Source organism: Melospiza melodia, chromosome 4, assembly GCF_035770615.1.
Source record: "Melospiza melodia melodia isolate bMelMel2 chromosome 4, bMelMel2.pri, whole genome shotgun sequence".
In the NCBI taxonomy this organism is placed as follows: domain Eukaryota; kingdom Metazoa; phylum Chordata; class Aves; order Passeriformes; family Passerellidae; genus Melospiza; species Melospiza melodia.
In genome coordinates, this window is record NC_086197.1 from 61,486,549 (window position 1) to 61,511,967 (window position 25,419).

The window sequence follows — 25,419 nt, forward strand, 5'->3', positions numbered from 1 at the left end:
CACACAAACAGAAACAAAACAAACAAAAAACATGGAATAATTTTGGATACATTTTCACATATTGCTGTGTTTAAAAAAGGCAAATATGAATATGTAATAAATGATAAATTCTTTCCTCCTCCTTGTTATCACTGGCAACTATATTGCTTTGTCATACAACTGCTGCAAAGGCTAATCCTCCACACTTGGAAAATCTTCTTATTCCAACTGCCATGGCCCTGCTGAAGCCAGGGCTTATGTCCCTAAAAATAGGAGCAGGATTACTTAGGTTGCAGTTCACTGAAGTAGTTTAAAGGTTTTCAGATGTGGAGCAAGGAGAGAAAAAATTATTATTCTAAACTATCAAGGCTCAAAATTACCATTTTAATCAACTTTAATTAAAGACTTCATACAGTCCCTGTACAAAGGCTTCCAGCATGAATGAATTACTATCCCACCATGAAAAGGAACCACCAGTAGGAACTTATTTAAACTCCTTACCTCAAACTTTTCGTATCTGCCTCAGAACGTCCTGGCTTTAGCTTATTGATTTCAACCTTACAGTGCTGAGTAGGGGCTTTAAGAAGGATTTAGGCACTTGCACCCACAATTGCAATTCCAGCAATCCCTACTTACCTATGGCCTAACCCTGGGCCTTTTGGGAAAAATCAGGTCAAGGTGATGTTAAGGGCAGCCAAAGTCCAAGACTCACCTTTGTTCTGAGCAGGCAGTCAGGAAATTGAGTCTCAGCTGTATGCTAGGGAAAAAGAACAAACTAGAGGCAGAAGTGAGTCCAAAAGTTCAATACAAGATATCTGAACATGAAAACAGAGCAAAGAATCCAAACATTTGGAAATGTTTAAGAAGTTAAAAGATGTTACTGGGTATATTCTACTTTGAGAAGTGAAGGGGGAAGAGATTAAAATTTGTATGGGACTAAACCATCACCAGACTTTAGGCCAGGTCTCTGCCACTCATGCCTAAGCCCTGCTTAGATTCAGAAACTGGGCCTTCCTCTACCTAGCATTCTTCTTCTACTTAATATTCGCTGTTTAATGTGAGGTCTATTCTGGGAGGCTGGGCTGGAGTGTTTCTAAAACAGGAAACAATTCCTTCCAAGAAGTAGTAGGAACCACTCTTTCTTGCACAGGACGCAGGAGAACACAGGCAGAAGAGCTTGTAGTTCAATTCAGTCTTCAGATCCAGGAAAGATGGATCTGAGAATAATGTCCCAACTATGGGAGCACACCCTGGTGCAAAGGGCAAGTTATAGTCTTTGACACTGACCCTTCTCGCCACATCCTCTCTCCTCTTTCTCTCCATCCAAGCTGTGTCACTCTCTAAAGGGGATTGCTGAATCAAAAGAAGAGAAGACAATAGGACAAAGAAATATTCTAGTCCAATGTTAAGATATCAGCTTAAGATGAAAAAACTTAGCGTTTTGGTGTCTGTGTTTCTGGGACAGTTTTTCTTTAGTATAAAACACAGCAACTGCTCTTTGACACAGAATAGTGTGGCTCAGGACATCTCCTGAGGACCCTGAACCTGGGTGCTCAAATTGGGCTCTACCTCTTTGTTTCCTTTATTCCTTTATTCCCCCCAGTAAACTTTTATTTATTTTCACTCACCTGAATGTTTCAGCTAAGGATGTGAAAGATGCCTCTTCCCATTCACACCTCAGTGTTCAGGAAACTTACCTTTGAGAGAGGAAATATGATTTTGAATCAAAGAAGATGCAATACAAATTTCTCATTCCTCAGAGAATGTCCTGAAAGTCAGACTTTTAAATGAAAATTTCATTCTGAGAAATTGTCTTGGCTTTGGTTGTGCATGAGTACCCAACTTTTAGCCCCTTGGGACGGAGTCAGAAAACCCACGTGTGCAGTCTCATGCTCCCTCCACTGTTTAATGCAGTTAGGACATGAAAACATGAGAGAGAAATGCTTTCTTCTCCTCAAACATCCCAGCGGCCCTGAGAGGATGTTCTGGCATGGCCAGTGCTCCCTGCTCTGGAGCACTGGCCATGCCAGGACATGTGAGCTGGCCAAGCCAATTCACTTCTCTATTTTCCTTCTTCCTTTTATTTTTTTTATTTTTCTGTTCCTCTCAGATATTCCTTTCTTACTTAATGCACAGAGTTATTGCACAGCAAAGCAGCTCCCCTGCTCAGAGCAGACTGCACTCCCTTCACTGGAGGATAAGTCTCAGCTTTGTCTCAGGGAAGGAAGGCTACAGGCCCTGGGCGTCAAGGAGACAGAACACTCCTTGCTTCTCTGCCTGTGTGGGAATCAGTGTCTCCTCAGGTTCATTTGTCAGCTTGGTGCTTCTCTGCTGCATAGCCCAAGGTGTCCCTCAGTTGCAATGAAAGTTTTCATGGCAAGGCTTCCAAGCTCCAGCACACACTGCACAGGAAGGCGAGGCACCAAATCCCCTGCTTCCATCTTCTTTCAGGAGACAGGTGCCTACAGACTGGGCCCTCTCATGCCCACTAAATTAAGGGATTTTGCTTCTATTCTATCACATTCCCTCTCCTTCAACATAGGTAAGAGTAGCTTAAAAAATATTCCAATGTGTGATAAAATAACTTTTTTTGCTTGTATATGTTTGGCTGTTGGTTCAGGGTTTCTGCTCAGATACAACTATGAGTGGGACTTCTGAATCTGCTGAATCTCCTTTCTGTTTACCTTGATTAAACACCAGTGTAGACTTTATCCAAAAGAAGCCTTTGGTGGCAGGGAGTAGTGGATGGGGATGCCTCTGTGGAGTGAATAGTTGCAAGTAGGCTCATTAAGGGGGTTGTTTTTCCACTGGGCCAGAAGAGTGATGGCACGGTGCTCTAACTATAAAAATTAGTTTTATCGTTCTTCACATACCTTGTCTGTCATATGACAGACAAGGTATGTGAAGAATGATAAAACTAATTTTATCATTTTTTTATCAGCCAAAAAAAAACCAAAACAAAAAAAAAAAAAAAAAAAAAAAAAAAAAAAAAAAAAAAAAAAAAAGCCAGAACTCCTCCAGCTAAACCTGCGTTCCTCCAGCTGGACAGATGGCGTCCCTTCCACAGCCAATGTTTCCACCTTCCTCTCCGCTGCACTCCGTCTTTCTGCCATGTTTGCGTAATCTGATCCCCACCATAACTGACAGGGCAGTAGGGAAGGTCTCAGTCACTGAAGGGACTGGCTGGAAAATGTAACCCATGGATTGGCAGCAAGGCAGGAATGCTCAACTGGGAACCCAGTAGGCATAAAGATATAAATAGACTCGTGCTTTGGTCCAGGTCAGATCTGCTTCAGGAATCCTATCCTTGAACAGTGAGCAAATACATGACTTCAGTTTCCACAGCTATCTGTGCCTGGCAGCTCTCAGGAGCAGGGCCTGTAGAACAAACTCAAATGTATTTTGCCAAAGATTTATCTAACCTGTCTATGGAAATGTTATAATGCATTAGTGTTTAAAAAACTGCTGAGTATTTTAGCAAATAATCTCTTTCCTGTAACTTTAATTAATTCTAGCAACTTCTTTCCTTCAGGTAAAGATTTTTTGAAATTCTATTCTTTATGTTAATTTCCTTAGATAAATAACGCTAAAGAACTGAGGACACTTTCTAATAAACCAGTGTCATAATAAAAATGTAGTGATCAGACAGATTTTTTAAAAAGAAACCTTCCTATGTGAAGTTTATCTCATTTATTTCCAAATAAAATATTTTACAAGTTAGACAATGGATAGTAAAACATTTCTATTACAATTTAGGGAGATATGCCCTCAAGATAGCTGAAAGCTCCACCAGATGAAAAAAAACAGAATTTTTTTTTATATTTTCTTTTTTTTTAATCCACAAACTTAGCATATATTGTAGATTTTGTGTTTTGATATTTCTAACACTGAATGGAAGTGAAAAATGTTTAATACCCATTTGTTTAGCTCAAGCCTCAGCCTATTCCAGCTGCTTCATATGGGACTCTTTCTGTCTTCACCAAACAGTCTATCTTGGTTTGACTACATGCAGTATTTGTTGTACACTGTGTTACTACAGGAAATATCTCAGGTTTTGTTTCTTTTCCCTGCTCTCCACATGGTGTTTCTTTTATTTTGGTCATTTCATATTGTTCCCAGTTTTGTCAACCAAGCTAAATCTTCTGGGACCTGTTGATGTCACGGTGATCTGTGACCTTGTAGAACAACAAATTATGGATTCACGTGGAGTGGCCAAGTGCTCACAATATAATCTGATGAAGTTTTTCACTTCAATAATCACCTTCTAAAATGCAGTAGCAGATTTCCATTTTCATCCAACAAGCCTCTCGAGCAGGGAATGCAGTTCCTTCAATATTCTGAAGTGTCTAGAGATTGTGCTTAAGACATTTGATACAGAAATCTCCCCTCTGTATCTACTAAGGCATCATGAGAAGTGGGCTTTTTCTCTCTCTCGTAGCCTTCTACTTCAATTACTCAGGTTTTCCTCACTGGCAAACTGCATTGCTGATACTATTCTGACACATGTACTTGAAAGGCACTCCTTGCATAAGCAGTAGCTCCATTTCAGATGCACACAACTGGCTAAGCAAACATATGTACAAATATATGTACAACCTCTCCTTGGGGCTCCTACATAGTTTATCAGCAGAGGTCATGGGCCAGCCATTGGATCCCTTCAAGTGATCTCTTGCAGCTTTTAGGTCTGATTGTAAAATTACGGTCTGCTTAAAACTTAAAACGCTGCTTAAAATCATTATATGCTTACAGAAGAATATTTGGCAGTGATGGACTCAGTTCTTATATGTACCATAGGTTTCCTGGGTGATTTGCAAGCAATGTATTCTTGCCCTGTATTTTTTCCACAAATTTAAAATGAAAACAAACAACAAAATCAGACAAAGAAAACAACCAAAAAAACCAGAACCATATCCCACATAAACTAGGAATGTCATTTCTATCTTTTGTGATTTGAACTCTGTGGGAAATGCATAGCTTCTGTGCATACTGGGTATGTATTTACCTACAAAAGGCCAAAACTCTTTCAGAGCCTCCAGATGCTGTTGTAGCACAGACAGTAATTTCTACTGCATACAAAGGATTTTGAACTTCTAAATGGTTTGAATTCTCAGCTTTCACAGGCTGAGAGAGAAGGGGTGAAAAAGAAATATTCTAATCAATTTTCCAGATATTTTCTGATAATTGTTATTTTTAATTTCTAAGACTTTATCACTATGATAAATACCATGCGTCTTTTTTGCTCTTCCAACTGCTGACAAGAATGGCCAAAATTATGTTTCTGCACACTTAAAATTTCTTTCACTCTACCCCAAAACAGCAGCTAGAATTTGTCCTTTTACTATTTTTTAATCTCTGTGAGCTATCTCAGGCTACATGCTGGGCTAAAGAGTTAATTCTTGGATTCTCAGATGATGGAATGTCTTACACTCTCCTGCTCTTCATTATGTTTTCCATACAGTTTTATTCAACAGCCACCTATAAACCCACCCTTGCTTTTTTTTTTTTTTCCTTTTCCACACACCCTGCAAATAGGCTGAAAAGTGACCATCTGGTCAACAGGGTCAATCTCCAGCCTGATTCAGAAGCAGAAATTATATTATATGCTCTTTTTCAGGAAACATGATCTAATCATGGGACAGAAAGTGGTGCTAGGGGCTATCTGATTTATCACTCTGCCCAAAAGTAAGATTAATTTGTTTTATGATGCTTGAAATAGATGTTTGTCTAGCAAATTCTAAGAGATCTCCCATGATGAAACTGCTAGAGTCTTGCCAAGAAATCTCTCCTGCTCTTTGAAGGGATACTAATGAAATATGTAAAGTAAAGCCTAACCTGATGATTTATAAGAGAATGATTAGATTATCAGATGGTTCTATATAATTTCCAGTCCTCTGAAACAATGAAAATGTGCTTGTGTTCCACAAGGAGCAGGTGTAAAAATCCATAACACAACAAAACTGAAGATGCAGAGGCCATACTTTTACATTCAAGAGATATCTAGGAGAAATACTAACCATGTAAAATTTTCCTAAAATAATTATCTAGTTCTATTCCACTAATTAAAATACTAAAATGCTCATCAAAATGAGGAGATGTAGATCATCCTTTGGACTTACCATAGCTAGGCAAAGAAAAAAGGTAGAAAATAATCTTTTTCTGTCTTTTCACTGTTCCAAAATATCTATTTATCTATGTGACCTGAAGATCACCTAGAACAAGAAAATTATGCTTTTACATTAAATATATGTATGAAAATTCTTGGCTCTCCTTCATGCTGTTCATGGAGGACAGATCAGGCTATAAAAATGAAACAGCAGTGAAAAATAATGCTTATCACTCTATAAATGTTGAATAAATCCCCTTAAATCAACAATATTGTAAAAAGAATATATATCTTACATGTACAGAACTAAACAACTTCTGTGATTTTCTTTTGCTTGAAACAGCTTTAAACTTGAAGGAAGAAGAAATCAAACAAAGCAAGAAATCACAGAGAGGAGTTGCCATATGGTATCCTTACTGTTCTGGTAGGTGTTCAACAACAATGAAGCATCTGCTGGTCAGTTCCGTGAACATCGTTTCAGAATGGAAGGACAGATTGAGAAAATTCTCATAATCTCACACATTAAAACAGACCAGGAAACATAAATTTCTCTTTGAGGCTCAATCAACTCTTCATCGACTTCTCCTACACGCAGTATAGCCATGTGTTATGGTGTGTGTTTGTATGAGCATCTCTACATGTCCTCACAATCACAGTACTATGCAACAGAGGCTTACCATGCTTTGGAGAGCAACAAAATTTGGAATTTCAAGTATTGTGTAGCCCAGATACAAAAACAAATATATGTCATTAAAATTACTTAACAAATATATGGGCTAACAAATATAAGTCATTAAAATTCACCATAAAAATAATTGTGAATTACTTAAAAATATAAACAATTCAGGAAAAATTGTTTATGCAGAAAATCTTTTTCTACTCACATAAAATTCAACACGTACAGTTCCTTTGTTACTCCTACTTTTCATTTTTTCGGATGATTTCAGATTTTTTCCTTCTCTAATGAAAGACATTTAATTTGAAATGTAATAAGGCCTCTTCAAATCTAAAGTCATAAAACTGAAAATAGCATTTTCACAACTAGACACATTTTTATAGTAAGAGCTATTTGCCTTCTCACATCTTGAGGTGAGATTGACTTTACACAGTACTCTGAAGTCTATACATTTGTCCTGAAAATATTGATTGATTTCAGTGTCCTGAAAATAGTGACTAATCTAGAAGACTGTCTTTGAATTTGAAAAAGTTTTTAGAATGCTTTTGTGTGTAGAAGTTCAGTAGAGAGTAATAAAAATGACATATTTATTTAACTTAAAAAGCTGTGAAGACTTATATAGTGTAGACTACATGGGAAAGAAAAGTACAGTGCTCTATTATGATAGAAATGTAAATTAATTAAGACTTTTGACAGCAATACCTGCTAATAGTGAGGCAGTTAGAAATAGCAACTCTTTGTAATAATGATATTTTTTATGTGGTATCCCAAGTACAGGAAAGAATAAAGTCACTGAAGAAAAAACTGGTAATTTTTTTCTGGTGTATTTTTAACAGTTTAGATCCTTTCTTCTTGCATTATGTTATGGTTCAGTGGCTGTCATTTAGTTTTCATCAACTCTAAACTTCCCCAACCAAATACCTTGTTATTTAAAATTCTAAAACTCAGATTATAAATCTTGAACATTTTCAAATTATTCTGGGAGTATGACAAAAATTTAAATGTTTTGGACGTTGCAGAAAGAAAAAAAAATTGAAATCTGGTGCTTTTGGAAAATATTTAGTAAATTGAGGCCTTTTTTTTCCTATATGCTAAAAGTATCTGATTAATGTTCTTAAACCACATTGTACCTCCTCTTGTGCTCATGCAGAGGTAGGATTTGGTTACTTTGACAGGTATATATTTTTAGAAAACATTTCCCAGGCCAAAACTTTTGCCTATTTCTCTCCTTTCTCGTGAGAACTGTTAGAATTCATTTCACTTTTCATTGACTGAACTCATGAACCTTAACAAAGGCTGGGGAAAATCAGATCTTTTAAATTAACTTAGAAAGATCTTGTCCATGGCTTCTCTATTAATGCAGACCATCACCAGATCACATATAACTCTTTCTAATCTTATCTAGTGCCTACAGTATCTTATGGGGTGACTAAACTACTACAGATATCCTCATCTTTGTAAACTAGTCTCTTTCTTATACCCAGGAATATGACTCCAGGGCTCATCACTGCTTGGATAGCTGGTAAATACATAGTTCTGTATTTACCAGAGTGCAGCAGTGGGAGGCAGAGCCTCCTTCAGGGGTTGAACTCTGCAGCTAGTTAGGTACAGTTCAGAAGACCTTGTTGTTAAAACCAGTTCCAGTTCAGAGCCAAGCCATTCACATCCAGTTGGTGTGAGGATGGTTCTTTCTCTCACTATCCTTTTCATCTTTCAAGCTTTCAAATTCAAATCAAGAGGTCTTGCTCTGTCTCCATGCTCCAAAGCTCAAACCTAATCTGAGCATTCAGTCAGCACGCTGGAGAGCTTTGAATGGGCTGGAGATACCTCTAAAAAAGGCTTGCTGCCATTGTATTTAAAGGTCGAAGACTCTTGGAGGTAAAAATCATGCAGTTAAAGAAAACTAGTAGAAATATTTCCCCTGCAAAAAGCTGCAAATTCAGTTTTCTGCGGGATGTGCAGTTCTGTCAGAGTTTTGACCAAAATAAGGTATTCTAGGAGAAGATCTGACATATTCACACACCTCTCTGCTTCTCCCTGCCTGCTCCACCAAGTGCCCCAGCTGTAGGCCACAGACTTCTATGGATGCCCTGGCATATTTTCCCCAAATTGCCCATCTGATATCTTCCTGTAAGAGTGAGACTTCCAAAGTTTCCTGCTCCTCACTCCCCCTCTAAAATGTCTCTGAGAGTTGGCTAAGCCCACAGTTCCTCTAGCTAGTTGCTCCTTTCTCAACCAGTCGTGCCCCTACCCCACCCCAGTACAGGCTGGAGAAACACCCAGACCCAATAAATGATCAGTCTGTGCTGGATAAAAGTCTGCATTTAGGAAAGCCTGAATTCAAATTTTGGAGGCTTAGCTCCCTTGAAAATATTGTCTTAAACAGAATGTATTTCCTAAATCAAAATGAGTGGAGAAGTTAAATTATATTCCTTTTCCTGACCACTTGCAGTTTGCTAACCTAGAGGGAGGACTAGCTTGGTGATTCATACCAGGAAAATAACTCTTTAAAGTACATTTTGTACTGAAAAGAATTAGGATAACCTTTAATTTATAGTATGAATCACCAAAAAAACATATTTCACAGCTAGTGCATCATACTTCCCCTGTGTGGTCCCCTGGATGTGAGGGGTGTCTGTGCCTGCCTCTGTCTGTAGGGCCATTATCTATGATGTCACATTGTCACTGCTGTGCTTGCCCTGGGATTGACCTCTCCTCTCATCTGACAGCGCCAAGCTCTGCCACATGGCAGAAAAAGACTGTCAAACTTGCTCCAGGCCACAGGAGAGGAGAAAATGCCCTGGTCATCTCCACCTTGGGGGTGTTTCCATCTGTGTATTGAGGTGAAATGTCTGCATGGGCAAGGACAGGCAGGAGCCACGCCTGGCTGCTGGCAGCCTTCACCAGGGAGAAGGAAATCCTTGTTCAGGCCTTGTGTTGGCAGCTTCCTCTGCCTTCATAACTCGGATGGGCTTTACACACATCCAAAGATAGGTGACAGCTGAAAAATAGAAGGAAGCGAAGATCATGGATCCACAAGCTGGCACCTAAAAACTGGAGTTCATGGTGCTTTTACTCCCTTGGGATCTAACCCTGAGGGATCACTGATCACCACACCTGTTACAACAGCTGCTCTCAGCTATATCCAGTTTCCAGAAGTCCTTGGAGGCCTCTGGAGTGTTTTGAGAAGCAAACGGTGGCATGGGCTCCTTTGTGGAAGTCCCCTGCAGCTGGCAGGTTATGTCATCGCTGTGCACGCCTGCCTGCAGTGCGACTGCACCAGCCCTGGACTCAAAGGACCCCCGCAGGGGAGACTCTGGGAAGGGAGGAGAATTCTCCCTAGATCTGGTCAGCACACTTGTCAATCCACAAATGTGTATAAATGATTTTTTTTCCCCAGTTATATCTTTCCCTGGGATTTTTTTCTCTAACAAGCAGAAAGTATCCCTGCTGTGCCTTGCTATTCTTTCCACGTAGGGTTACCATGCATATAACTATCAGCAACTCTCTTTATTCTTGCCTAGATTTAGCTGCATCAGCACTGCTGAATTTTTATACTAATGACATCACTGAAGAGCTCATTTTTGTTGATTTTAAAATCTTGTAAATTGAGATAAAATATGATTGATAAATAGAGAAAAGCCTTAATTAAAAAAAAATTGTAGCTTCATTAGGTAATCTGTTGCAATGCATCCTAACCTCCCCTATAACACAAAGCAAGAGCTGAGCCAGCATTCTGATTTATAAGGGCATAAAACACTTGCCCAGTTCTACTTGCTGGATGCATTCAGTCTTGTACTCACTAGTCCTGTAGTATTATCCTACTTGCCTGGCAGCTGCACCATGTTATTCAAAGGGTTTTATGACATTTGTGGGGAAAAAACATATTAGCATCATGATTTGTTCATCCTTTCAGGCTTCAAGGATTTCATTCATTACATGATGCAGACAAGACCTGAGGATTCTACGGTGTCACTGATGTATTTATTGACTCACCTATTACTTATTTGTTGCTGCAATTTTGAGGCAGTTTTTAATACATTTTGGGGCTTTTTTATTTGCTTTTAGAGAGACTAAAGAATCAAACTTTAACATTTCCAAAGTCCTCCAATCCCCACACAACACAGTGGCAGGATGGCCACTGTGTCTCCTGACACAAAGTAAGACAAATGCTGCAGTTATCAAAACCACAGCAAATCAATTGGCTGTTTATGTGTTCCTGTTCCCTCTTCGCAGTAGCCAGACTAGCATCCTGCAGATTTAACTGCTTTCTACACACCGTTGGGAAGTCATTCTTCAGTTATAGTAAGTTAGAAAAGGCCAAAAATGTAAATTAAATTGTCCTTTTATTGCCAGCATTCCAAACTAAGTGAAGTTTAACAGCACTGAGACACACCCGCTGTTATCTGCAATTTCAGCCGTAAAACTAGCAATTCTGGAACAGAGAAATAATTTGCCTCAATCTTCCATGAGTCCTGGATTCTCTCCCAGAAGAAGTGTTTTAGCTAAACCATTAGAGTTCCAGATAAAACCTTGAGGTTGTTTCCCCCATGGACAGTATATCATGCTCTTTGCAAAACATCTGCATACTTCCCTCAAAATATTTTGGTGATGTTTGTTTGCAACAGTTGAGTTGCAGTAGGAGTGAGCATACTCAAGATCGTGCAGGAGTCCAAAAGAGCTGAAAAGGCAGAAGCATAGTGCATGAATAAGCAGCTGGAATATAATCAACATCTAAGTTTGACACAATTTAGGAACTGCTGATTGATGGTATTTATAGGGGTTCTACCTGCAAGAATATACACAGAAAAATTTTTAATTACTAAATTTGCTCTTCATAAAAATTCATCAAGTCTGTCACACTGTGGTAGAATTTTGTTCTGTTCAGTTCCTCAGTGGGATATCAAAGGCTTATTTGTGAACAAGATAGGAAACTTAAGCAGCCAGAGTCTAAGCCGATAATTCTACCATGGATTCGAATAACCTTAAGGTAACATTCATCTGTGTCTACTTGACAGCGCTTCCTTTGAATCCACTGCAGCAGCAAGAATTAACCATAATGGGTGCCTGCCGTGCCAGGGGGCTGATAAAGGCTGAGCTGAAGAGCAGAGCCAGACATGAAGTTGATTCCAAGTAATCCAAGTGGCACTTAGTGTCCTGTGAATAGGTGCTTCCACAAAAAAAAATTCACTGACACCAATTCACCTTACACCCTTACAAAGGTGTCTAGTATTGTCGCTGCAACTGTGGAAAAAGCAGAAATCCTCCAACACTAACAATTTTTTAGTGTTAGAGAATCAAGGCATTACTTTATTTTGGCCAGGAGGTTATTCTGGCCAGGATGTGCAATAGAAATAATTTCCTCCATGTATGCTTAGGCTGTGAAGTGAAAATCATTCCATCACACATAATTCTTTACCAGACTTTTCACGTGTTTATACCAACAAAACCCAAATAAATTCCTGTTGATTGATCTTAAATTACCGAATTTTTAGTATTTGATCTCCTATTGGTTATTGAACACTTTGCCTTCAATGCTAATTTGGTCCTCATTCTTTGGTTCTCTTATCAGTCTTTTCCCAAACCAGGTCTCTCCAACCACTCCAGAGGGTGGTGTTCAGGGATAATGCCCATTCATGGTTCATGGTTGTTATCTCCCGTGTATCTCCTGGCTACTCCCAATCTCTGTAGATGTTAAACTCATCAGGCCTGGCGGAGTGAAGATTCTCAGGAAGAAGAACTTCAATTCTCTTTCCCCCTGGGCAAAGGCGAACAAAAACCCCGACAAAAATTACAAAGAAAATTTGAAGTTTTATCATTTCCAGCAGTACCATGAGTAACCCATCAGGATATCCTGCCTGTCTCTAGCAATGCACAGCTCTGCCAGCCCTGTGTTTATGTCTGTCAGCCTGCTGCACACAGGACATTGCAAATAATAATTAGTGATGAGGAGTGGGCAGCAGAACTAAGCCTAAAAGGTCATAAGGCTTCTATGGGACACCAGGGTGTCCCTTCGACAGAGACACCAAATTGAGAAATTACATGACTAAGGCTGCCTGATCAATTTTAATTCAGTTTTTTTTTTTATATGTATATCCATGTGTGGAGATCTACTCCTAAATTATGTTACTTTTTCTAGTCCTCTTCCTTCTCCATGCTCCCAATTCATCTCTAACTGCTGAGTCCTGCTGTTTCCTCTCTCCCCACACTCTTCCTTCTTCCTTATGCCCAGCATCTCACTGAGCTATGGTAGGCATCTGCAGTACCTGCATTTACACAGGGAGCATAATTTTCTGGCAGTTTAGTGGATTTTCAGCATGTAGCTGCAGATGGCATGGGGGAGGAATAAGAGCTTGTTCATTAAAGTCTCCACAGTCTCTACTGAGCAGACAAAATTTATTCCAAAACCTTCCAGCTTGGCAAGATAGCTGAAAGTAGATTCTTGATACAAAGGCTTCCTGCTACCCCTTAGCTAGTATTTGCCTCACATACAGGAAGCCTAATGCTGCTGAGAATCCTTCCAGCATGGGCTGAAGAACCTGCCTTCCTCCAGACATACCCCTTTTTGGAAGCATCTGAATAGAAATAAAAATAAAACTGCCCATGGCACTTTTGAACATAAATATGGCAAGCTATTTCTATTCTTAAGTGAGTACCAGAAATTGGACCTTTCTGGAAGTATCGCACAAAATTCAATTGTAATTGTGCTACCAGACAAGTTTCTAAGAATGCAAGTTAATATTTTACATTGAGAGCCACAAAACTACATTGTCTGATATACTAATATGTCCCATTTAAATAAATTTCATATTATGCAATCCAAATATTAAAATTGCTTTTTGTTAAGGTCTGAAATGGGCACACAGTAGTATTTGGGGAACTAAGCATTCAGGTACTGAATTATCTGCATTATAGCAATGTATATGCAGCTAGAGGGGCTGATCATGAAGGAAATGGTAGTCCAGCTGACTGACATCTTCCACTCATTTCTCTGAGAAAAGGAGAGACAGTAATATAAAAATTGATACAAGATAAAAGTAAAGGTTCTAGACCTATACGCATCAAGGACCTGGTTTGGAACTGGGCTGATGCAATAGGAGCACATCTATGTGTACTTAAAACTAAAGTTTGGTCCTTTGCATGTAACATGAATAATAATTTTTCTTGCCAGGTAGTGAACTGCTTTAAATAATGAAGAGTGTTTTATATAACATTTGCTGGGAAACAGTCAGTATTTTGTTCTCTCCCCAAACCCTCAGTCCCATGTCCCTGCCCCAGAACAAATGTTTGTGCCTCAAGTCAACAATCCAAGCATATTTTTCTGCTAATATTTGTCTTTATCTGAGAAAAAGGTTGCACCTTTGCCACTGGATCCCCTGTCACACATAGCCTTTTTTGACTAACTAAAGACCTACATGTCCCATCCATATGTTCATCCTCTCAGGTCTTTGTTCCTGCTACCAACTTCTTTCTTGCTACCCTTTTCCCACAAATATAGTTTGAGTCTACTGTTTTAAGCATGTCAGCTCTCTTTTCTGCCTCACCTCCTTTTGCTCAGTCCCAGCAGCCATCACTTACCAGTGTTCACTGCTAATGTCCCAGGTAGCTTATCCTACCTTTTCTATAGCTGTTCACTCATCAGCCTTTATCTTCAGCCAGCCCAACTTTCAGCTTCTTAAATGACAGCAATGGTGCAGTTAGTTAGAGCCCATATAACTGCAGGGCAAAATTTTTCCAAAGGAAAAATAAAAGACATAAGAAAGACAAAGAAAAGTAGAAGATTGGTTCCTTATGCCCTTGCAACAGAATCCCTGTTCTCAACTATACATTTTTAATTAATACAGTTGTTCTTTAACTACCTCTTAATTGTCCAACAACCTGTTAAACTACCTGCACTTTCCAGTGTCAGTAAGAGCTTTGATGAGCATTTCACTGAAAGATTCTCTTGATGGCTTTCCAGAAATTATACTATTATAATAGACCAGAGCAATATAAAGGATCCCTTGTTCCAGTCTGAGCAAAATACACACCTTAGAAATACAACAACATTCGCTGTCTTGCCACAATTAATAAATTCAATGTACAAGCATTTAGGTGTATTATAAAACAAGTGCTTCTTTCAACACATTTAAAATTGAATATAGGTCAAGATTTCTGTCAGTCTTTAAGAGGTACTGTCCTGTTTCACATAGCCCCGACACCTGATTTTAAGGAATCATTCCAAGCTCTTTCTGAACTTGAATGTCTTTCTCTTTGTAGACTGGTATGATTCATGCTTCTCCATTGTTATGGTCTTCCTTCTCTGGGATGTGCTTACTCAAATGCTGAGTTAGATTCTCAGCAGCAGTAAATGTACATTGCTTTAGTAACTTTCAAGGTATCAGCCTAAAATATGCAAGATGAGTGTAAGGGGCCCAGGTTTCAATTTTATCCCATCATAGGAAAAACATATATCAACCTTTCTCTCCTTGGTACTTCTAGGCCACAGTAATGACAACTTCTGATATTTAACATCGTTTGATTTCTACAAGATATTCTTATCACATAAATATTAATTGTCTGTGCAAACAGGAAGATACCTGTTTATGCTGAGTACATACTATTACCGAAATACTTCCTAGGCCTGGGTTTTTCCCTCTGAACCAGATGCAATTCCTTTTCAGTGATTTAATTGCTTCCTTTCTATTTAATTACTTTGAAGATTAACTGCAGGCAAGTGTATTCCAATAATAGGCTCATCTACAAAGAACAGGAAGCTTTCCCTGTGGTCGAGGGAATTCACCACTTCCGACTGCAGCTCAGCTATTTAGCTATCAGGTTTCCCTTTGCCCCTGGGCTTTATGTGTCACCTTGTCTGTTTGAGCATAAGGAAATGTCATGAGATGAACTGCTGATTCTTAATTCCCATGCAGAGCTCCTGGCAGGAAATAGAAAAATCCTTCTTCTCCTGGGAGCAACAGATACAAATATCCCAGGCCCAAGTATTAAATTATTAATTATATATCATTAATGTTAATGATATCTAGAAGACTTTCCATCAATAAATTTCTGGGGGAAGACAAAGAGTTAAAACCAGACAGCTTTTTATTTATGAATAATATTATCTGGGCAAAGATACTTTCTTGGACCTAACATGCATATTGCAAAGTGATTGATTCAATCTACCTTCCATTGGAACCCCTTCATTTCAAAGCTGAGACTGAGATTGTTGCTTTCTGTATGTAAAAATGGCTCATCATGAGAATTTGCTTTCCTCTTTTTATGTGAAGCCTGAGTATTATTTTGAGGCAATTTGTGGCTTTGGGATTAAGGGATTTACAATATTTTTTTAACTTCAGATTACACTTTAATCCATCAAAAATTTTATGCTGAGCTAGAGCACTGTGACTGCGAGCTCCCTATTCCTGACTGACCCCTTGCAAGAACCAAATACAACACACACAGCACCACAACCTCCTGAACATCTATTAATTAGAAGGGGTAAAGGACCAGGGAACATTCACAAATAGAATGGAAGAAATTTGCATGTAAAAGAGGCACTCTAACCCCTTCCCTATTCTCTAGCACAATGCTACCTAGTATATGTGCCAAAAGAGGTAAACTGAAAGTGTTCTCTAGCTAATGCTAAAGCAAGTTATGCTACATTGGATTAGGTAATTTTTTTCTGACAATGTTCGGCATATACTCTTAGTCAAGAGGGCTTTTCATCCAAAAGTAGTTGTACACAAAATATTTTTCTGCCTTTCAAATTCTAAGAACATTTCTGTTTATAAATGAAAGGTTTATGACTCACTAAATAACCTACATCAAGGGAACATTTTTATTTTCTTTTTTTTTTTAATTGAAACTCAACCAAAGCAATTTAGTCTCCAATTTATTTTCATTGGTAGAAAACTACCCATCTTAAATTCAGTAAAACTGCAAATGAGTTTTCAGATGCTTCCATTTAATCAAATTTTGGAGGTGATTTTTGTCATCTCCTTTAATCATAGATTTTGTTTCTGTATTTCCTTTTCCACTGCTTGTGGTAGGTGAAAGGAGACTTCTCTTTGTCCTACCCAGAAGACATGCTGCCTGTTTATTACAATGTACAACAGTACAGTCATGGAAAATACAGATATGTATGGGAAATAGGAGGGGTGGCATCTAGGTTCAGCTAGCAGATTAAACAGTTTTATATAAGAAGGTGGAGAGGTGGCAGGGGAAAAACTTGGCCTGCTTTCCCCAACAAAAGATTTCTTTTGCAATTAATCTGAAGGAGTGGGATGCTCATCTGGCAGTCTCGCCCAAAAGCTTCTCAAGCTCTGACTTGGGAAAGGAAGGTATACCCACAAATGTGACTTTGAACAGCCGGTGCACACAGCTCCTGTGGGTGCTCTCAGGGCTAAATCCATGCCATAGATCCAAAATGAAAATGTGTAGCCACAGCTCTCTCCAGAGAGAGCAGCAGACATGACTTTCCCAGGCATTTTCCTGGGGAAGGCTGTGAGAAGATCAGAGAACAGAATGAGAAACAATTCTTATCTCCTCCACTTGCTGTGCCTGTTGTTGTGCGTATGTGGAATGCGTTATGGAAATTTGTTTACCAAGGGATGATTTCTTAATTGGACAGTTGTGATGGTGTTTGGATTGATTGATTGATTGACCAACTGGATCCGTCTGTATTGGATTGTCTGTGAGGGTGATGAGTTTCTTAATAGAATAACACAGTATAGCATAGCATAGCATAGCATAGCATAGCATAGCATAGCATAGCATATAATGTATAGCCTAGCATAGCATAGTGATGGATCAGCCTTCTGGAATCATGGAGACAATGATAATTATTACCCGTCTGGGGGCCTGCAACAACAAAAACGTACCAGGTATTTACCCAAGCAGAGGAAGTTAGATGAATGCTAGACCATTCCACAAGCACATGGATTTGGGCTAGCCAGAGCAGATATCACCTCCTGGAGACCCTCCAGGCTAAACCAATGCCAGGCAGGAAATACAGAAAGAAACAGAGTATTATTATGTGAAATAGAGGAAAAGAGTGAGAACTGAGGTGGATTCATTTGGGAACAGAAGTGAGGTGTTAAGTGTATTTTGACAAGGTGGTATATACAGTTTGAGGGTAATTAAGTTTATTGTAGTGCTGGGAAGTTTGCAGTCTGATAATAATCCTGGGAAGTCCTTAATGCATTTTGATATATACCTGACTTGCATACCTTCTCCTGTGAGTTTTGAGACAGTAAAAATGCAAAAGGCCTGACTGAGGAAGAGTTTAGATAAGAACCCACTGAGGGAAATGTTGCAGCATGATTTTGCCCTGTGTTAGACACATGGGACCTAAATGAGGAAAAATTTTCTGGACATCTCAGTTTTGGAGAAGACTCAATCAGGTAGCGTGCCCTGTGGGGCTCTTGAGAACCTGCCTCCTCGCCCAAGTGAAAGATGTGGAAAAAGGTTCCACTGCAACCTTAGTATAAATTTGGGTTGAAAGATGACCAAGTACAAGACAGAAGCTCATGATTTTGTTAGTCCTTGACCCCATAGGACTAGGATATTTAGGGAGAGCTACACTGCATACAGAGAGCAGAGTGGGATTATTACGTCTCTAAATGTCTCTAAAGCCATCAGAGTCACTTGTGCTCTTTCCAATCTAATGGAGGTAAAACCTCTGCCAATTCTTAGCCAACAGATTTACAGTTCACATAGCTATAAAAACTGATCTTCATACCTACTTTTTTTTACTTCTGTTTTACTCCAAGTGTATTCTGGTTCTTTACCCACCATATTTGGATACTACACAAATAATTAGAATAAATGTAAAAAACAATAGTTCACACGCAGTGCTAATGGCTATGCTTATGGAAAAACACTTAGAAGAATCAAGAATTAGCAGTGATCAGCAGTGGCTGCTACCAGGTCTATCTCATTTATACCAAAGGAGAGTTTCTGAATGCAATCGTAATAACATATAAGTGTCCAGTCTTACTGAAGTGATGCACTAATGCCCAATACTGACTCATTAGATAAGTAAAATTCAGATTTACAGTAATGTACAAATGACAAAATAGTCATTGTTTTATCTGCTATGCTGTGTCCTTCCAGCAGAACCAAAAACACAAACCAATTTGATTCATCACAATGCTGTAGAGATTCACAATAACAATGTTATTTCTGAAAAAAATTATAACTTTTCATTAAAGACTTCCAGTGACAGCAGATCCAGTCTTCCCAATCTAGCAAGTGTTCCCAGCGTGCTCAGTTAATTTTATAATTAGAAAACATTTCTAATAACTTTCATCTTGTGTGTGTCAATTTAACTCTTTCTTCTTTTCCCATTCTTTGTGGATACAGACAAAAGTATTGTTTCCTTTTGTACCAAGAGGAGTGGCTTAATATTGTTAAAATTTCTTGCCTAAATGTCCTTCGCTGTCTTAGGCTTGATATTACCCACTCTTCCAATCTTACTTCTTTGTGGCTTCTACTACTGATAGAAACCAACTTCAGCTCTTGCATGCATCTTGTGGGATATATTTCTGCTTTTTACACTATGAGCTGAATATTTGTCTTCCCAAAAGAATCTGACATTGTTGATTCAGACCCAATATGTAATCCACTAAAGTCTTGAGATCTTTTGAAGACCTTACTTTCTGATATTTACCATCATAATGAATTTGTATAACAGATGTTTTCTTTACTACCTTGCCCTTTCTCCTAATCTTGGCCCCATTCCTGTTCTACCTTGAGTTACATACCATGTTTCCAGTCCATGTCTGCAGACTTTTATTTTTACTGCTGTCCTCCAATACATTTGGGGTCCTTCCTAGCAAGGTGTCAGATACAAAACTAATGAGCATTTTGACTATTCCACCATCTGTTTTGCTAATGAAAACCTTGAACAGAAGCAGATCTAAGGCAGATCCCCCACAGAGCCCTGAGCATAATTAGATTTTTATTAATTTCTCTATGGTGTGGTTGTGTGCCCACAGAATAAAGACTTTGTTTTTATTACTTCTGACAATTAGAATATTGACAGCGACTGAGTCAAAAACTTTGCTCAAGTAAAGGTACATGTGTTCCTCTTCTCCGCATCTGTCCATAGAACCTATAACCCAGTCAGTGAAAGAGTGAATTATTTTGCTCTGATTTATTCTTGGCAAATCTATGTTGGCTTCTGATTCTCTCCATGTTGTTTTCTGGGTTCTGAAAACTGCTCCAAACTTATTCTGTGAATTGAAGTTAAACTGATTGATCTAATTCAGTCATCTTTTCCTTTTATTTGTACTCTTCAGATGAATAGACACTAATCTTCTTCTACATAATAAAAGTCACAATAGATGGACTTTAATGTCTTCACAGGCAGAGAAATATGCACTTAACATCAAAACTAGGTACCTATCACAATAGAATTTAAATTGTGGTAATGTAAAAGCATTTGATTTTCTTTGGTTAAGGAGGGTGTACAATATCATTATTTCATCTCCTTTACACCTTGAAAATGCTAATAGGAATAAAATCTTTAATGATATTTTGGAAGCTTTTGAGATCACTCATTTATGGCCATTATAGAGTAGAAATTTTGATTCTGACTAGGGTAAGTGTCTCAATGTGTCTCAATGTCTTCATCAGGGATATTGTACAGAAATGTTTTACAGGTGTAAAGAGTCCAAGATTTTGGGGATGCACAATGAAAATTTTAAATTAAAGATTTCAGTTTTCTCTGTACAATAGGAACAGAAGATGAGATCCACACAGTCTAAGTTTGGCAATAGAAGAGTTAGTTGCCTGGACTACAGTAACTATGCAGGCTCTCCTTCTGGGCAATGGAAACAAGCTGACAACTCCTTCCTAAAAGTGGTACAAAGCAGATGAGATCTCTTTTCCACTTTCTCTCATTGGCACTAACATGCAGATTGCAAATAGATTTTGCCAGCTGCTTTAGGGAGATCTTGAGGAAAGCAGGTGATGGGTCCACAGCAAAAACTGGGGCTTCTTAGTGGAATTGCTGCTGTTATCTCAAGTATGTGAATCTTCAAGTTACACTGACATCCCTGATGGACCAGCCTAGGATTCAGTAAACAGGCCAGTAAAATAAGCAGTTTTCTTGCTCTTCACGGTAGCCTGACATGTCAGAGTTCAGGCACACTAATCAGTGCATTTCTGTTGCTCTATTATATGTTAGTTTCAGTATATAATAAAGAAATTGCATTATGAAGGTTGTTTATTGGGATGGGTGAAATATTTGGCTTATTTTTTCTGTAATGAAGAAGATGGTGTACTCCACAAAAAAAAAGAACTTTAGAAAGGTATTTGCCAATATTGGTCAAACAGACAGAATTTGTTCAGATCAGAAGGGATCCCAGTATGTTTGTAGACCATTCTCCTGCTCAGAGCAGGTGGGGTCTGCAATTAGTTGAAACCCTGAAGATTTAACAAAGGAATGGGAAAAAGTCTTAATATTTCTGGAGATAAGTCAATATATAGAAAATGGGAGCCAAAAAAAGCTTTCTCTCTAGTCAGAGAGTTCTGTACCTGTTATTTTAGGAATAATAAAAAAAATTGGTAAAAAAAATTAAAATCCACAATATATTTTGTCATTTTCCACTGCAATTTTGTAATTTTCAATATATGAATACAAAAATTACTTTAGAATGATTTTCAGATTTGATAAACAGTTGGATGCATGCTTATTCAAAAAGAATTTTGCTTAAATGGTCTGAATTTTAATGCAACTAATTGTTTTAGATTTTTCTTTCCTTCAGGTATAAATAAGCTGAAAACAATGCACAAATTTAATTTGGGGTTCCCTGAAATATTTCAGGCAAATGCAAAATAAAAATTAGTTATATTTGTTTCAGCTTTGTTCCTTTGTTTGTTTTTTTTTTTCCTTCCTGCTAAGAATATTGATTTGCTTGTTCTGGCCTGAATTTTTAATCCCTTTATCTTTTGTGGTTCAAGCATGAACCAAAACTGCACTGATTAGTCAATTCTAACTACTGTCATGAGCCAGTCAGAAAAAGGATCTTGGTCTAGATCAGCAGTGAGAGGTGTATAAATTAGGATCCCAATCAAATTGGCATCAGGTCCTCATGATATTTCAGACTTCCATGAGCTCACTGACTGTTTTCATTCCATTATTGGTTCCATGACTTTTTAGAAGATTAGTCAATCAACCAAAATTAATGATAAAACAACTTTCTTCAGCAGAACCACCTTTTTCCTTGACACACAGTGTTGCCTTTTCACACAGAATTGCAACACTAAGTGAAATGAAAATCAAGCTTTTTTTATTCCAGAAATCAATGCTTTTTTTGCCAGACTTTTACATTTTGACACTGAGAGTCATCCATGCATTAAATGAGTCCATTGAGACTGTGTTGGTGACATCTGCATCATCAGTTCACTTTTCAGGTCTGTGTTGTGCAAGGTACAGTAAGTTGTTTCTAAACAATTCTCTTTCTAAATTGCAGATGTAAATACATATGTGGATATTGCTTTGAACTAAATCAGCTGACAGACCTTAATGCTAACAGCTTTAGCACAGCACTGCTTAACTGATTCATATCCAGTAAAACAGCATCTGTTAGTGGCACAAAGCATCTTCTGCCTTATAAGGTCAAGCAGCTACTAAGAGAAAAGAATTTCAGTTGGACAAATTCTGTTTTCACCGATGTGAATGTAAATTTTACACCACTGAGTGAGAATTACTGGAGCTCTGCATTAAGTTGTTACTACTAATGCTGCAGGAGATCACGTCGTGATAGCACTGTGTGTAGCCTCAGGAGAAAAACAAAACTGCTAATGCAATTGTCATCATAGGAAATTGAAAAACGCAAAATCTTTCTCTCTTTCATATTATCTACAGAAAATTAGGTAGGAGAAAGTCATAATTTTTTTTGCTTGCAAAACAATATAGAGATAGAAGTCATGATTACTCTGGGTAAACAGAAATCATCCACTAGATTAATCCCACCATTTTCTGTTGATCTATTTTTCTAGATTTGTATAACCTGATTATGCTAGACAGATTTTGGAGCACAAAAGAAAACATATAATTGCCTTTTGTCAAGTCCTTTGGGTCTGAAAAGTTTTGGTATTAATCTTTCAAATTTCTAACTGCAATTTTGTCATTTTCAATATCTGAAAAGAATGGAAAGATATAAAATTTTGTTAGGGAAACAAAATATCTTCTTTTTAAAAAGGATTTTGTTGTCTTTTGATATTTGGTTCATAATGAATGGAAAAGGACTCCCCATGCTCAAGTAAGAGATGTCCCACTTCCAAGCACCTAAGGGAGACACCACGTTCTCTATATTTCATGCACTCATAGCACTGTTCCAACATTGTTTCATCCACTAGGCTTCATCCAGGATGATGCTGCAGGTGACTAATTTTATAAATAGCAATAAATTTAGTGACTCTGTGATTTACATCAGTTGGACCATCTTGACTTGAAATGAAACAGATTGTGCTGTGCTCCACATAGTTTGAAGGGGGCCTATTGTGTCATCCAAGTATTTGATTTCCAGAGCAGCAGAAAAAAATATTGTATATAAATCAAATCAGTAGGAAAATGTCTCAGCTGAAGTGTATTCTGGCTGCAATAAGAAAAAGAGGGCAGAAGTCTTCTAAGGTAAGTGTGAATTATTTAAAAATCTGCAAGTTCTACAGCATTTTCTCATTTGTTATTCAATCATTAATAAAACTCACAGGTCTGTGCCAGCATCCAGTCTGGGGCTCTAACTGTATTGAGCAGTCAGAAGCTTGATAATAAAGCAGTTCTATCAAAAGCTAGAAGCAGAAGTCCACTTGAGGTAGGAAATCCATTAATTTGAAGTCCTAATTACTTCCCATTTTTGTAAAATGTTACAGCTCATTGTAGATGGTGTAGAGAAAATTACTTGGAAATTAATTTTTCCCACAGCTCCAGGGATGACCCAACATGATTTCAGATGCCTACATGTTTGATTCATGGAAAGGATGGAATCAGCCACAGAGGCAGATTTTCCAAGCTGGGGCAGGGCATCAGGAGAGAGGGTCTGTGCTTCGCTATCTGCCCTTCCAAATCTGTTGTCTCCATGTGAATGACAAGCTTAAGAAACTTTTAAGGAGGCCTTTTTAAAAGTTAGATTTGTGGTGGATGAAGCTTCCATAAAAGCAAAAACATTAAGAAAAACTTTATAGAGAAGAAATCAAACCTAATAATAACAAAAAGACAGGCTCAGAATTCTAATTGTTTTTTCTTTTTTTTTTTTTTTCAATTCTTATTCCTCACCTTTTTATCACAAATCAGCACAGAAGTTAGGTTTGTTGTGATAACACAAACAGGCAGACTATCAATACAAATGTGGAAATAAGGGAAAAATTAGATATCTTGAAGTTGCCTGTCCATCTCGACTATATCTCTTACTTGTGTAAATCCCCTAAATCCTTTATTTTATTAAGGTATTTTAGCATTACTATGTATATAGAAAATTTATTTTAGCCTTAAAAGCCTATCTAACAAATATTTTTCTCTTTTTTAAGGACTCTACTACCTAATGTTCCATCTTCCATGTTTTGCAGGGGACCGAAACAATCTTGAAATCATATGAACTTCAGCTGGTCTTTGGAAGAGAATGAGAAATAAAAGGAGAGGAAAACCACAGACCTGGTGAAGCGATCCTGTTCATATTCTGGAATAATTCTTGTTGCTCTCTCCGTGACATTCAAGTTCATCTGCAGAAAGAACACAGTAGTTCATGACTTTAGACCTTCACTGGAGAAATATTCATAGATATCAATTTACCTTGAGTGAATGGGGTAGCAGATGACTCTTAAATTACCCAGGAAATTTCCTTGCATGAACTTGAAGGAGAAGAGGGAAGAAGTGAATAACCGGGTATATGCTCTACAGGTAAAAGCATATTTGCTTTGCCAGCACAGCATGTGGATGGATTACCATGTCCTAGCATAAAACACAAGCTGCACTTTAGGAACATTTAAAAAGTGTTTAGTGAGGGGAGGAGTTGGGGAAATTTTCATGTTCCAGAGAGAAAAAAGTTCACAGACTTGCATTAGCTCTGCTTTAGTCTACCTATCCCTATTGCAATGTTGCAAACATAGATTTAAATGCTGCTACAATTTAATATTTTTTACTATTATTCTTAGGAAATTTCCTTCAATACAATGTGGGTTTTCTTCTAAATGGGTGCTAGGAAATCTAGGATATATAATGACAGAACTATGCTGACAGGCGCAATTAGTCACAGTGCATTTGTCAGATCTAAATATATCTATGTTATTTTATTTCATTGCTGATTTTTCCTAAAAGTTACAGATTATCAAGTCAGTTGTGCAGACATGCTAGAGTATGAGACTAGGTGACACAAATTTCTGAAACATTGATAAATACAGATGAAGCAGAGAGCGATTAATGCCAAATCCAAGCAGATGTGTTAGGAATCAATGTTGATTGCTGAGGAATGGCACACTAGATGGAGTTTCATTGAGTCTGCAAGGGCACTGTGATATTTGTGATACACATTAAGCAGAAGAAACAGCCCCAACACTAGATGGTCTTGTTACTTTGTGTTTAGTTCCTGAAAACCTGTCAGTGGGCAAACAAACTGAAATTGTGTCACAGTGTCTTCTTCCCTAATGCAGATGTGTTAACGCTCCCTAAGGACCA

At 38.0% G+C, this 25,419-nt stretch overlaps 1 long non-coding RNA gene across 1 annotated transcript in view; it reads right to left on the reverse strand.

Moving 5' to 3' along the window:
* LOC134418071 (uncharacterized) overlaps positions 1-24,766 on the reverse strand; it is a 41,273-nt gene extending 16,507 nt beyond the window's left edge. Inside the window, exons 1-3 of the long non-coding RNA XR_010027677.1 lie at positions 24,400-24,766; positions 1,608-1,676; positions 692-736 (exon numbers count right to left, since the gene is read on the reverse strand). This is a non-coding gene — a long non-coding RNA (uncharacterized LOC134418071). The remainder of the gene's footprint in view (positions 1-691; positions 737-1,607; positions 1,677-24,399) is intronic.
* Positions 24,767-25,419: the final 653 nt, after the last annotated feature.